The sequence below is a fragment of the Phascolarctos cinereus genome, unplaced genomic scaffold, assembly GCF_003287225.1.
Source record: "Phascolarctos cinereus isolate Bilbo 61053 unplaced genomic scaffold, phaCin_HiC Scaffold_2;HRSCAF=192, whole genome shotgun sequence".
Taxonomy (NCBI): Eukaryota; Metazoa; Chordata; class Mammalia; order Diprotodontia; family Phascolarctidae; genus Phascolarctos; species Phascolarctos cinereus.
In genome coordinates this window covers 153,926,463-153,937,003 of record NW_027555625.1, presented here as the reverse complement: position 1 = coordinate 153,937,003, position 10,541 = coordinate 153,926,463, and the positions used below count along the sequence as shown (strand labels likewise).

At 37.4% G+C, this 10,541-nt stretch overlaps 1 pseudogene; it reads right to left on the bottom strand.

The window, feature by feature from the left end:
- Positions 1–6,213: 6,213 nt before the first annotated feature.
- Positions 6,214–6,829, bottom strand: LOC110207396 (small ribosomal subunit protein eS8 pseudogene; annotated as a pseudogene).
- Between the last annotated feature and the right edge of the window lie 3,712 nt (positions 6,830–10,541).

The window sequence follows — 10,541 nt, the reverse complement described above, 5'->3', positions numbered from 1 at the left end:
TTATGTGGAGGTGGGGTGGGGATGGAAGAAGAAGGCCCTCCTTTAAAAAAAAAGTGTCATTGAAGCATTTTTTTAATAAGAAAAGCAAGCCAAAGGAGGATCACAAGGAAACACACATGAGCAAGAGAGCTTTGAAAGAAACATATTGAATTTATTACATACTAAAAAAGAAAAGCAATCTGTACACATAAAAAAAAAGATTCATGGTTTCATGTGTAATCTACATTATCTACTTTACTTTGTATATAGAACTGCTCATTTTATTTGGTGATTGTTGAGTTCAGAATAACAAATTTAAAAAAAAACAGTGCATGGTGATCTCATTTTACAAGGAATTTGCTACTTAAAAAGAGCAATGTTCTTTGAAATAATTGCCTCCCATTCTTTGATTTAAAGTAGAAATTGTGATTTTAAAATTGTTAGTTCATGTGTTTTCTTTTGGTTCATTGAGGAAGAAAATGTTTTAAGTTTCATTCTTTTTGAATAAATTTATCAGCAATTTTTTAAAGAAACTGGGATTCATTAATAAAACCTATGATGAATATTAACTTTTGGGTCTGATGTAGAGTTTAGGAAGTGAATATGTTTTTCTCCAGTTTTTGCTTTGCATTTCATTTTTGATTTAAAATGAAATTTGTTTTATAGAACCCTTTAAGATCTCTTCTTTTTAATAGCAATCTGTGAGCCTATTATTTCTGTTTAAACACAGCTTCTTAGGAACATACCTCTAGGCCCAGTGTAAGACTCATTCCTATTTACATTGTGGCCCTAGGTTTTCTTGAAGAAGAAAACATTATTAAAAAGTTTGCTTGAGCTGATATGTCAAGCTGCATTCCAAGCAGCTAACTTTCTGTGGCTTGTTACACACAGGCCAAATTTTCCTTTGATTCCTGCCTTTAAGCCTTATGTGATATGCAAACTCTTTGTATCTGGGAAAACATAAGAAACTGCTAATGGAGTACTTGATGTAATAAAACATGCCTTTCAAGTTATTGTGGTCAGCTGGGGAAGTGGGGAGGAAAGTTTTTTAATTCAGTTTATTTGATATTTATGTTTGAAAAATAAAAGGCTGGCCTGTTCATTTCTGAGCAGATTTGGGGAGTGACAAGTCCAAAGTTATTTTAGGCAGGTGGTTCTTGACTATCCCAACCTGATTTAGGGTTTGGGTTCACATGACACTTCATTGAAGTTTACCATGGGTTATGAGAGAATGTGGTTTAGGTTTTTTTTGCTAAATTTCCAAACACAAATTCATCTAAAAAGCATTTCTGGCAACTTTAAAAAATGGAAAGCTAGAATTCTTATTTGTAATTTGGCAAAATAAACTCAGAGAGTAAGCTGGGTTAGACAGGATTTCCTTATAGGCAAGCAAATTCACTTCAGTCTGAGAGAGGTAATTTAGTTAGAAAAATTCCTGGAAATACACATCAACAAAAGACATTGGTTTAGGTGAAAAAAATCCAAGATGCACCTCTATGTATTTCCTGTATCCATCTACTCTTTCCCCTTCTTTGTCCTTAAGAATTAGGAGGTGGGTGAAGAGAAACCCTGGTAGATTTGGTTGAGCTCCTGTACAATGTTATATTTTGAAAAGGTTTTCTTTTTTTAAAAATTTCTTATAGGTGCATCAATATTTTATTTTCATCCCTCTCTCTAACCCAAATACAATATTGATATGTAGAAAAACATAAGGAAGTGATTAAGTTTTAAGAATATGTATTCATTGGCGTATATGCCTTTTAATTGTAATTGCATTGCTAATGACGATAATGGCAATTATAGCCATTAGTCCAATTAGCCAGTAGTCCTGACTTTTGCCTTACCACCGGACTTTGATGACTCAGGAGAGAGGTGGATGACTTTGCAACTCTGCCTCATTTAAATCCAATTCACTCGAGTCAAGATATCACCCCATGATGTCATTGGTCCTCTTTGAAAATGAAGGACAAACAACAGCAACAATAGAAATAATAAATAATGATAGAATACAAATTTCTTTGACATTAAAAACCCTTTATAATCTGGTTCCAGTCTACTTCTCCAGGGTTATAACATACAGCTTTGCCTCATACACTTCATGTTTCATATAAATTGACTCATTTGTTGTGGACAATATTCCATCTCTTGTCTCTGAATCTCTGCCCAAATTATTCCCCATTCCCTGGAATGTTCTCCCTCTTCCTCTTAGCCTTGTGTCAAGGCTCAGCTGAGGTGTCAGAGGCATTGACTGAAGCCAATAATTTCTAATGCTCTCTCCCTTCCACTAATGATTTTGTATTTACTTATTTGGGTACATGTTGTATCAGCTGAAGAAAATACAAGCTCCTTGAGGTCAGTGACTATTTCATTTTTATCTACGCCAAACTTTTCACAGAGTACCTGGTACAAAGCAGACAATAAATTCTTATGGAATTGAATAGGGGAAGGAAAGCCATTTATATACTGTCTACTGCATGCCAGGCATTGTGCTAATCATTTTACAAATATTATCTCGTTTTATTTTCACAACAACCCTGGGAGATAAGTGTTTTATTATCCTCATTTTACAGTTAAGGAACCTGAGGGAAACAGAGGGTAAGTGATGTACCTAAAATCCCATAGCTAGTAAGTATTTCAGGGTGGATTTGAACTCAGGTCTTCCTGATTCCAAACTTAGCACCCTATCCCCTGGGTCAACTAGCTGCCTCAATAATGAATAAAAGAATTCTGTTCAGGGCCTGGAATCATGTATTTGGCCAGAATGTCTTTAATCCATATTTCTACCCTAAACAGAGCCATTACTTTTAAGTCATCATAATCAACCAGAGATTTTATTCCTATAGTGCTTTAAGGTTTACATAGGGCTCCTGTGACAACTCTTCTGAGGGAACATTAGATGTTGTTGTTGTATTGTCCAGACTTAAGATTTTATCTGTGTGGGGAGCTGCCTGGTGAGGAAACTCCTTCTGCCAATGCAGATCAACCAACTCTTCTCCCACTTACTCTCTTATCATTGCCCAGAGCACTGAGAATTTAAATGACTTGTTCAGTCCTATAGTCAGTATATGTCAGAATCAGAATTGGAATCTGGTTCTTTCTGACTTGGAGAACAATTCTCTATTTAATATGCTGTACTGCCCCTCAAGGTGTGGATCAAAGATTTCTTTTATTAGTTTTAGGGAACTCTAGGTATGGAAACTGTCCATCAATGTGGACAAGCAACTTGGAGAAACAGATGACTTGGTCACCATGATTACATAGCTAGTATTTCTGTCTGTCTTTCCTTCTTTCCTTCCTTCTTCCCTCCCCCTCTTCCTTCCTTCCTTCCTTCCTTCCTTCCTTCCTTCCTTCCTTCCTTCTTCCTTCCTTCCTTCCTTCCATTCTTCCTTCCTTCCATCCTTCCTTCCTTCCTTCCTTCCTTCCTTCCTTCCTTCCTTCCTTCCTTCCATTCTTCATTCCTTCCTTCCTTCCTTCCATTCTTCTTTCCTTCCTTCCATTCTTCTTTCCTTCCATTCTTCCTTCCATTCTTCCTTCTTTCCTTCCTTCCTCCCTCCCTTCCTTCCTTCCTTCCTTCCTTCCTTCCTTCCTTCCTTCCTTCCTTCCTTCCTTCCTTCCTTCCTTCCTTCCTTCCTTCCTTCCTTTCTCGATCAAGGTTTAGTGACTTGCTCTGGTTCACACAGCTAGTAAGTGTCTGAGGTCGAATTGGAACTCAGGTCCTTCTGACTCCAGGGTGGATGCTCTATCCACTGCACCACCTAGCATCCCTGTCCCACAACACCATAACTAATATTTCCAAGGCAGGACTTGAACTCAGGTGTTCATGACTCTAAGACTGGCTTTCTCTCCATTACACAAATATAATTACCGTCACATTTTAAATGAGAAAATCAAGGGATAAAAATGTTTTCAGAACAATGTTTTATTTAAAAATAAACATGAGGGTGGTGATGATTGCAATTCCCTCGGCTGTGCCAGCAATAAATTTAGGTGTCTGTTTTCTGTTTTCAGCCTAGCCACCCTTGCAGCCCCACGAGCACCATCATTTGTTGACATCTCTCCTGTTTCCACATGCAAAGAGTAAAATGACCCTAATGTCACTGCCTTAGTTACTTTATAATATATATGTATATATATATATATATATAAAATATAGTTAAATATTTCCCAAATACATGTAAAATTTTTAAAATTTTTTTTAAAATTTGAGTTCCAAATTTTCTCCCTCCTTCCTGCCCTTTCCCCTCCCCAAAGGTAAGCAATTTGATTTCAATTTTACATACGAGGTTATGCAAAATGTATTTCCATATTAGCCATATAGCAAAAGAAAACACAAATAAAATAAAATTATAAAAATAAAGGAGATAAAAAAAGCTTTAATCTACATCCAGAGTTTATCTGTTCTCTCTCTAGAGGTGGATAGCATTTTTTAAAATGGTCCTTCAGAATTATATTGGATGATTGTCTTGATCAGAGTAGGTAAGTCTTTCACATTTGATAATTCATTACAAAATTGCTGTTACTGTGTACAATGTTCTCGTGGTTCTGCACATTTCACTCTTCATTATTTCATGCTAGTCTTTCCATGCTTTTTTTCTAAAATCAACCTGCTTATCATTTCTTACAGCACAGTAGTATTCCATCATAATCACATAGCACAACTTATTCAGCCATTCCATAATTGATGAGCATCCTCTCACTTTCCGATTCTTCGTGACCACAAAAAGAGTTGCTATACATATTTTTGTACAAATAGCTCCTTTTCCATTTTCTTTGATCTCTTTTGGACACAGTTCTAGTAGTCTATTGCTGGTTCAAAGGGTATACACAGTTTTATACACCTTTGGGTGTAGTTCCAAATTGTTCTCCACAATGTCTGGACTAGTTCACAACTCTACCAACAGTATATTAGCATTTCAATTTTTCCACATCTCCTCCAGCATTTGTCATTTTCCTTTTCTGTCATGTTAGCCAATCTGAAAGGCATGACATGATACATCAGAGTTATTTAAATTTGCATTTTTTTCTAATTAGTGATTTAGAGAATTTTCTTTTCATGTGACTATTGATAGCTTCAATTTGCCTCAGTAATTTTCTAACGGAACCTTAGGAAAGTAAGTAATTAGTAAGGTAATATTTTTGAAAACCAACACACGCCACATATGTAAACTAAAGATATCTATTCTTTTTTTTTCTTTTTGTATTTTTCCAATTACAAATAAAGGCAGTTTTCAACATTCATTTGTTATAAGATTTTGAGTTCCAATTTTTTCTCCCTCTCTCTCTCCCTCCCCTCCCTGAGACAGCAAGCAGTCTGATATGTTATACATGTGCAATCATGTTAAACATATTTTCATGTTAGTCATGTTGTGACAGAAGAAACAGAACAAAAGAGAAAAATCATGAAAAACAAAAAAAGTGAAAATAATATGCTTCAATCTGCATTCAGACTCCATAGTTCTTTCTCTGGAGGTATATAGAATTTTCCATCATTAGTCTTCTGGAATCAGATCATTGTTTTGCTGAGAAGAACTAAGTCTATCATAGTCGATCATTATACAATATTGCTGTTATTGTATATAACGTTCTCCCACTTCTACTCATTTCACTCAGCATCATATCTTTCCAGATTTGTTTGAAATCTACTGTTTGTCATTTCATATAGCAAAATAGTAACCCACTATAGTCATATACCATAGTTTATTTTGACATTCATGAATTGATAGGCATCCCCTCAATTTCCAATTCTTTGCCACCACAAAAAGAGCCGCCATAAATATTTTTGTACATGTAAGTCCTTTTCCCTGTTTTTTAATGATCTCTTTGGGATGCCGATCTACTAGTGTTATTGCTAGATTAAGGGATATGCACAGTTTGATTGCCCTTTGGGCATAGTTCAAATTGCTCAAGGCCGTCTATTCTTAGAATCCTTGTTTAATATGGCTTGCTCTGTCCCACCATGATTGCAGTCAGAAGACCTGGGTTCAAATTTTAAGTCTGTTACTGGTCTGTGCTGTTAGCTAGTCAACTATGGCCAAGTCCTATCATTCCTCTAGATTTCTGTATCCTTATCTATGAAGTTAAGCAGGGTGTGGGTATAATATGTGTTGCGGGTCAGGGTAGTGGGTCAGGGTTAGATTTAGTGATTTCTAAGGACCTGGTCAATTCCAAGATTCTAGGATTTTTTTTTTTAACAATCTGGGGATTTATTCGATTAGAGAATGTCCAAGTTACGGTTTATTTGCCCTTTTGGGCTTTGATCTTTCTTAGGTAGATTTGCCTTCAAGCACGTAGCAGTTTGCTCGGCCACACTGGCCTGGCCTCAATGAGATGCAGGCAAGTAAGTAGCTCGCCCTTCTGGAACTGTTCCAGAAGTGAGCTGATCTTGGCAGTCTTCTTCCGTTCCTCATATTTCTTCTGGATCTTCTTCTACCGCTTTTTGTGTAAAATTTCTTCTTTCTCAGGAATCAGCTTGGCTCCCTTCTTCCGGCCCAAGGGCAGGGCATAGTGGGGCTCATGCCACTGGAGGTACGGGGTGCTATCGATGCGCACGATGCAATTCTTCACCAGCGTTTTGGTCCGGACCAGCTCATTGTTGGATGCACTATAGATCACATCAATAATCCTTGTTTTTCGAGTACAGCTCGGGGCCCCAGGAGAAGTTGCCCACGTCCAGCCTCAGCGCCCGGTACTTTTTGATGCCACCTCGGACTCGCACAGTGTGTATACGGCGGCGCCCGATCTTGATGTTGGCAGGCGGGTGGCCCAGCTCATACTTGCGCTTCTTGTGGTAGGGCTGACGCTTGTCCCTCGTCTTGCGGCGCTCGTGCCAATTGTCCCGGGAGATCCCCATGGTCGGCGCGAGCTGGAAAGAGCAATATTCTAGTATTTTTATACCTCAGTTTGGGTCCGGACCTGTGATTTCTGCTGGTATCGAATCTTTCCCCACTCATGCATACCAACAACTCATCTGTAGCAGCAGTGTGCAGCAGCCTGCTTGTAACAGTTGTTAAATTTTCAGTGTGAGCATTTATACCTCAGAAATCAGCACGCTACAAGTCAGGGCTTGATTTCTTGTTTTGTTTTCTAGACTTAAGAAAGTGATAGAGAAGATATTGATAAGGCAGATTAAACTAAATAAGTGTGTGATGTCTATTTTTTTTCCAGAATGTCAATTAAACATTACCAACATGCCACTGTTTGTACTTTATAGCCTTCAAACACTTCCTAAGACATTGTAATTTGCTTATCCTCATGAATAATTATGTCGGTAGCAGTGCTAGAACCCAAGTCTTCTAGATTCTAAGACCATGATGCCAAGCTGCCTACCACAGACTTTAGGTTAACTCTATGATACCACTATCAGAAAGGAGTATCATTTCTCACTTCAGATTTTTCCTCTTGAAAAAAAAAAAGAAACTAGGTTTAACATTGAGGAAAAGTATATCTCATTTTACTGGTAACCAGCCCTTTGATTTTTGTATCAAAATGAAAATGAAAGAATCAAAAGGAATCTCAGAGATCATCTGGTCCAACTCACCTGTTTTAGAGATGAAAAAAACTGAGGCTCTTTTTCCATTAGTTCTATCTTCACAAAAACCAGGTTATAAAGTGACTCCAGGATAAAATTAGATGGATTTTCTAGAGACAAAAGGTGACATTTTAGATGAGCTATGGGAAGCAATATCTACTGTTTGAGAGTTTCCTCTTGCTTTTAAAATATCTGCGTGCTGAGAAAATGGAGCCTGCCAACCAGACCCTATCATAATCTTCTGGTCCATCAGGCGCTGAGTAAATGCCTAGTGGTGGGGGTGGGGGAAAGGGACCTGTGAACTAGGGGGTTTATATCCTCTCAGCTCCATAAATCACAGAATCAAACTGTGCCTAATTATCCCTGTTATTTTCTCCAGCTCTATGGACTATATAGCAAGAAGCTGTCTGGGAGTCTATTCTAATGAGATGAGTGGAAGAGGAGAGGAGAGGCAGTCTTGGGGACCACTCAACACACAAGAAAACCAATGTGTAATTTAATTAAGAAGCAACTAGCTGATGTTTAAGAAAGATTCTTATCCTAGGAGCCAAGAGATCTAGTTTTTAGTCTGGCTTCAACACCAGTTTGCTTGTAGTCCTCAGCCAGTTTTATTATCTCTCAGTGCCTCAGTTTCCTCATCTGTAAGATAGGAGGGTAAAATCTGTTCTACCTACTTGACACAGTTGTTGAGAGAATCATAGGAAGTAATAGTTGTGAAAAGGCTTCAAAAAAGCATAAAGTACAATAGAAAACACTTTTAGTTGATACCCTATTGCCTTTAGGAAAAAATTTAAAGTCTGCAGTCTGACTGTAGATTAATATCCTCCAGTCCTATTACCACATACATTTCCAGTTATTTCATATTACTTCATTTTGTGCACTCTCAGTTCCAGTCAAATTGACCTGCAAAACATTCCCTATCCTTAATAATCTATCTCCTACCTTCATGCCTTTGTACAGCTGGTTCCCTATGTCTAGAATGTGTTCCTTCATCACACCTCTTGGTACGTCTACTTTCCTTCCAGGCACATCTCATGCAAAATCTTCTCTGAATCCATCAAGTATTAACACTCATTCTGTTCTAGAAATGATTTTGTCTTATTTTGTAAATTCTGTTTTTGCTTAACTGTATGACTGTCCAAAGGAATATAAGCACTTTGGGGGCAGGGGATGCTTTGATTTTGGTTTTGGATCTCCAGTGCCTCGTCACAGGGCAGATAGCAAATTACTGTCAGCTGAATTGAATTGATTACAAGTTAAAAAGTGATTAAGGATCATTGGTTCTAATTTTGGCTCCATCTTAACTATGTTCCCAGCATCCTCCATGCTTAGGAAACTTCCTATAAAAGGACTGTGTACCTGGAGAAATACAGTCAGGTTTACGAAGAAACTGTATACTGCATCCCAGGTTTGACTTTATCTTAAACAAATGCATTTTGAGTGCCAAGTTGCTGCACAGAGCTGAGGTTGACACTGTTAGCTTTTTTTTTCTTCTTTGTGTGTTTTTGTAGCATTTAAACACTGATATCTCAGATCCAAGGTAACCACATTCTTTCAAAAGGTATGCAAAGATATAGCTGAAAACTTGTCAACCAACCTGGCACCTCACTCAGTCTTTTTTCACAAATCTAATTCAGGCAGTTTTCTTTTAGGAGATGCCTAGGAATACTTCACAATTAATGACAGATTTATAAACACACTAAAGATAACTAGCTGAACACCCTTTAAAAACAGCTTTCTGAAATGAAGAAAATGTCTTTGTGCTGGAATATTTACAGTCATGAGGTTGCTCTCAAAGGTGTCTCTTTTCCTAACCTCCTCCATTTTCCCCAACATATGTTTTCATTAGTGTTATAATGAAATGAATGCTTTCTGGGGGAAAATAAAGAAAAGGAAAATAACTGTATCTGAGGCTTCTTTTGATTGGTAATAATAACTCTAGGAAACCAAGAAAGATTTTATAGCCAGATTCTTTCCCCTACTCTACTCCCAACCCTGCCACAGATTTCCTAATGGTCAGAAGCTAAGAGAGATACATTAATTTTTGGGCATCAACCTGATGATCAGGGAGGAGCTTGGGCTGCATCACAGGTGTCAAGGAAGAAGAAACCATACTGTATTAGTTGCTTTTATTGCCAGTTTTCCCCATCTTCCGTACTGTTTGTTGACATGGAGTGAGGGAGGTAAGAAATTAAGACGTGGGACTTGATATTGGTCCATCCATCAATAACTGAGCAGGTCCTAAGTCCCAAGCATTATGTTAGGTACTTACTGGGGATACAAAGATGAAAATGAAACAGATCTTACCCTCAAGGAGATTACATTCTACTGGAGAAATATTTGTATTAACCTTTTGGAATATTTCATGTATTTTTCTACATTCTAATTCTGAGTATTATTGGAAGATTTACAAAAAACTTACTGTTGTAAAATATTACTGGATGAATACAAACATATTCTGAATAAAACATTTATCAAAATAAATGAATGTTCAAAAAAATAAGCCATAAGAAATATTTCCTGGATAAGTACCATTGATACAACAGAATATAGCAGGAATAAAAGAATGGGAGCAGTCACCAAGAAAAGAGAATTCATCACCCAGTGACCAACCTACTGGGTGATAGTCTTGAGAATGCAAGCATAACCTGGTGTCAGAAACATTCTAGCTTAGAAGAACTTTCCAGAGCTTACATTACATTGGAACAGCCTTCAAGAACTCTGAATCAGTTCCATACCACAATGAGCAATTAGACCAAGAGAACTGTAAAAAGTGAAAATGGCAATGAAAGCAGAATAATTTTTCTATTAAAATTCTCTGTTCATAGCTATATGTACTAGCTTATCTCCTGCTAAAACATTTATTTATGAAACTGATTTATTTGATGTTGGCAGAAAAGACTGAACCAGGTCCACTGTGTACTGCTGCCAATGACCTGCCACAGAATTGGTTGGCTCAGTTTGTTAGAGCATGGAGATGAAGAGACTTTAATCATGGGGTCAGTCTCTACATAGGCCAGTTAGTTTTTCTTGC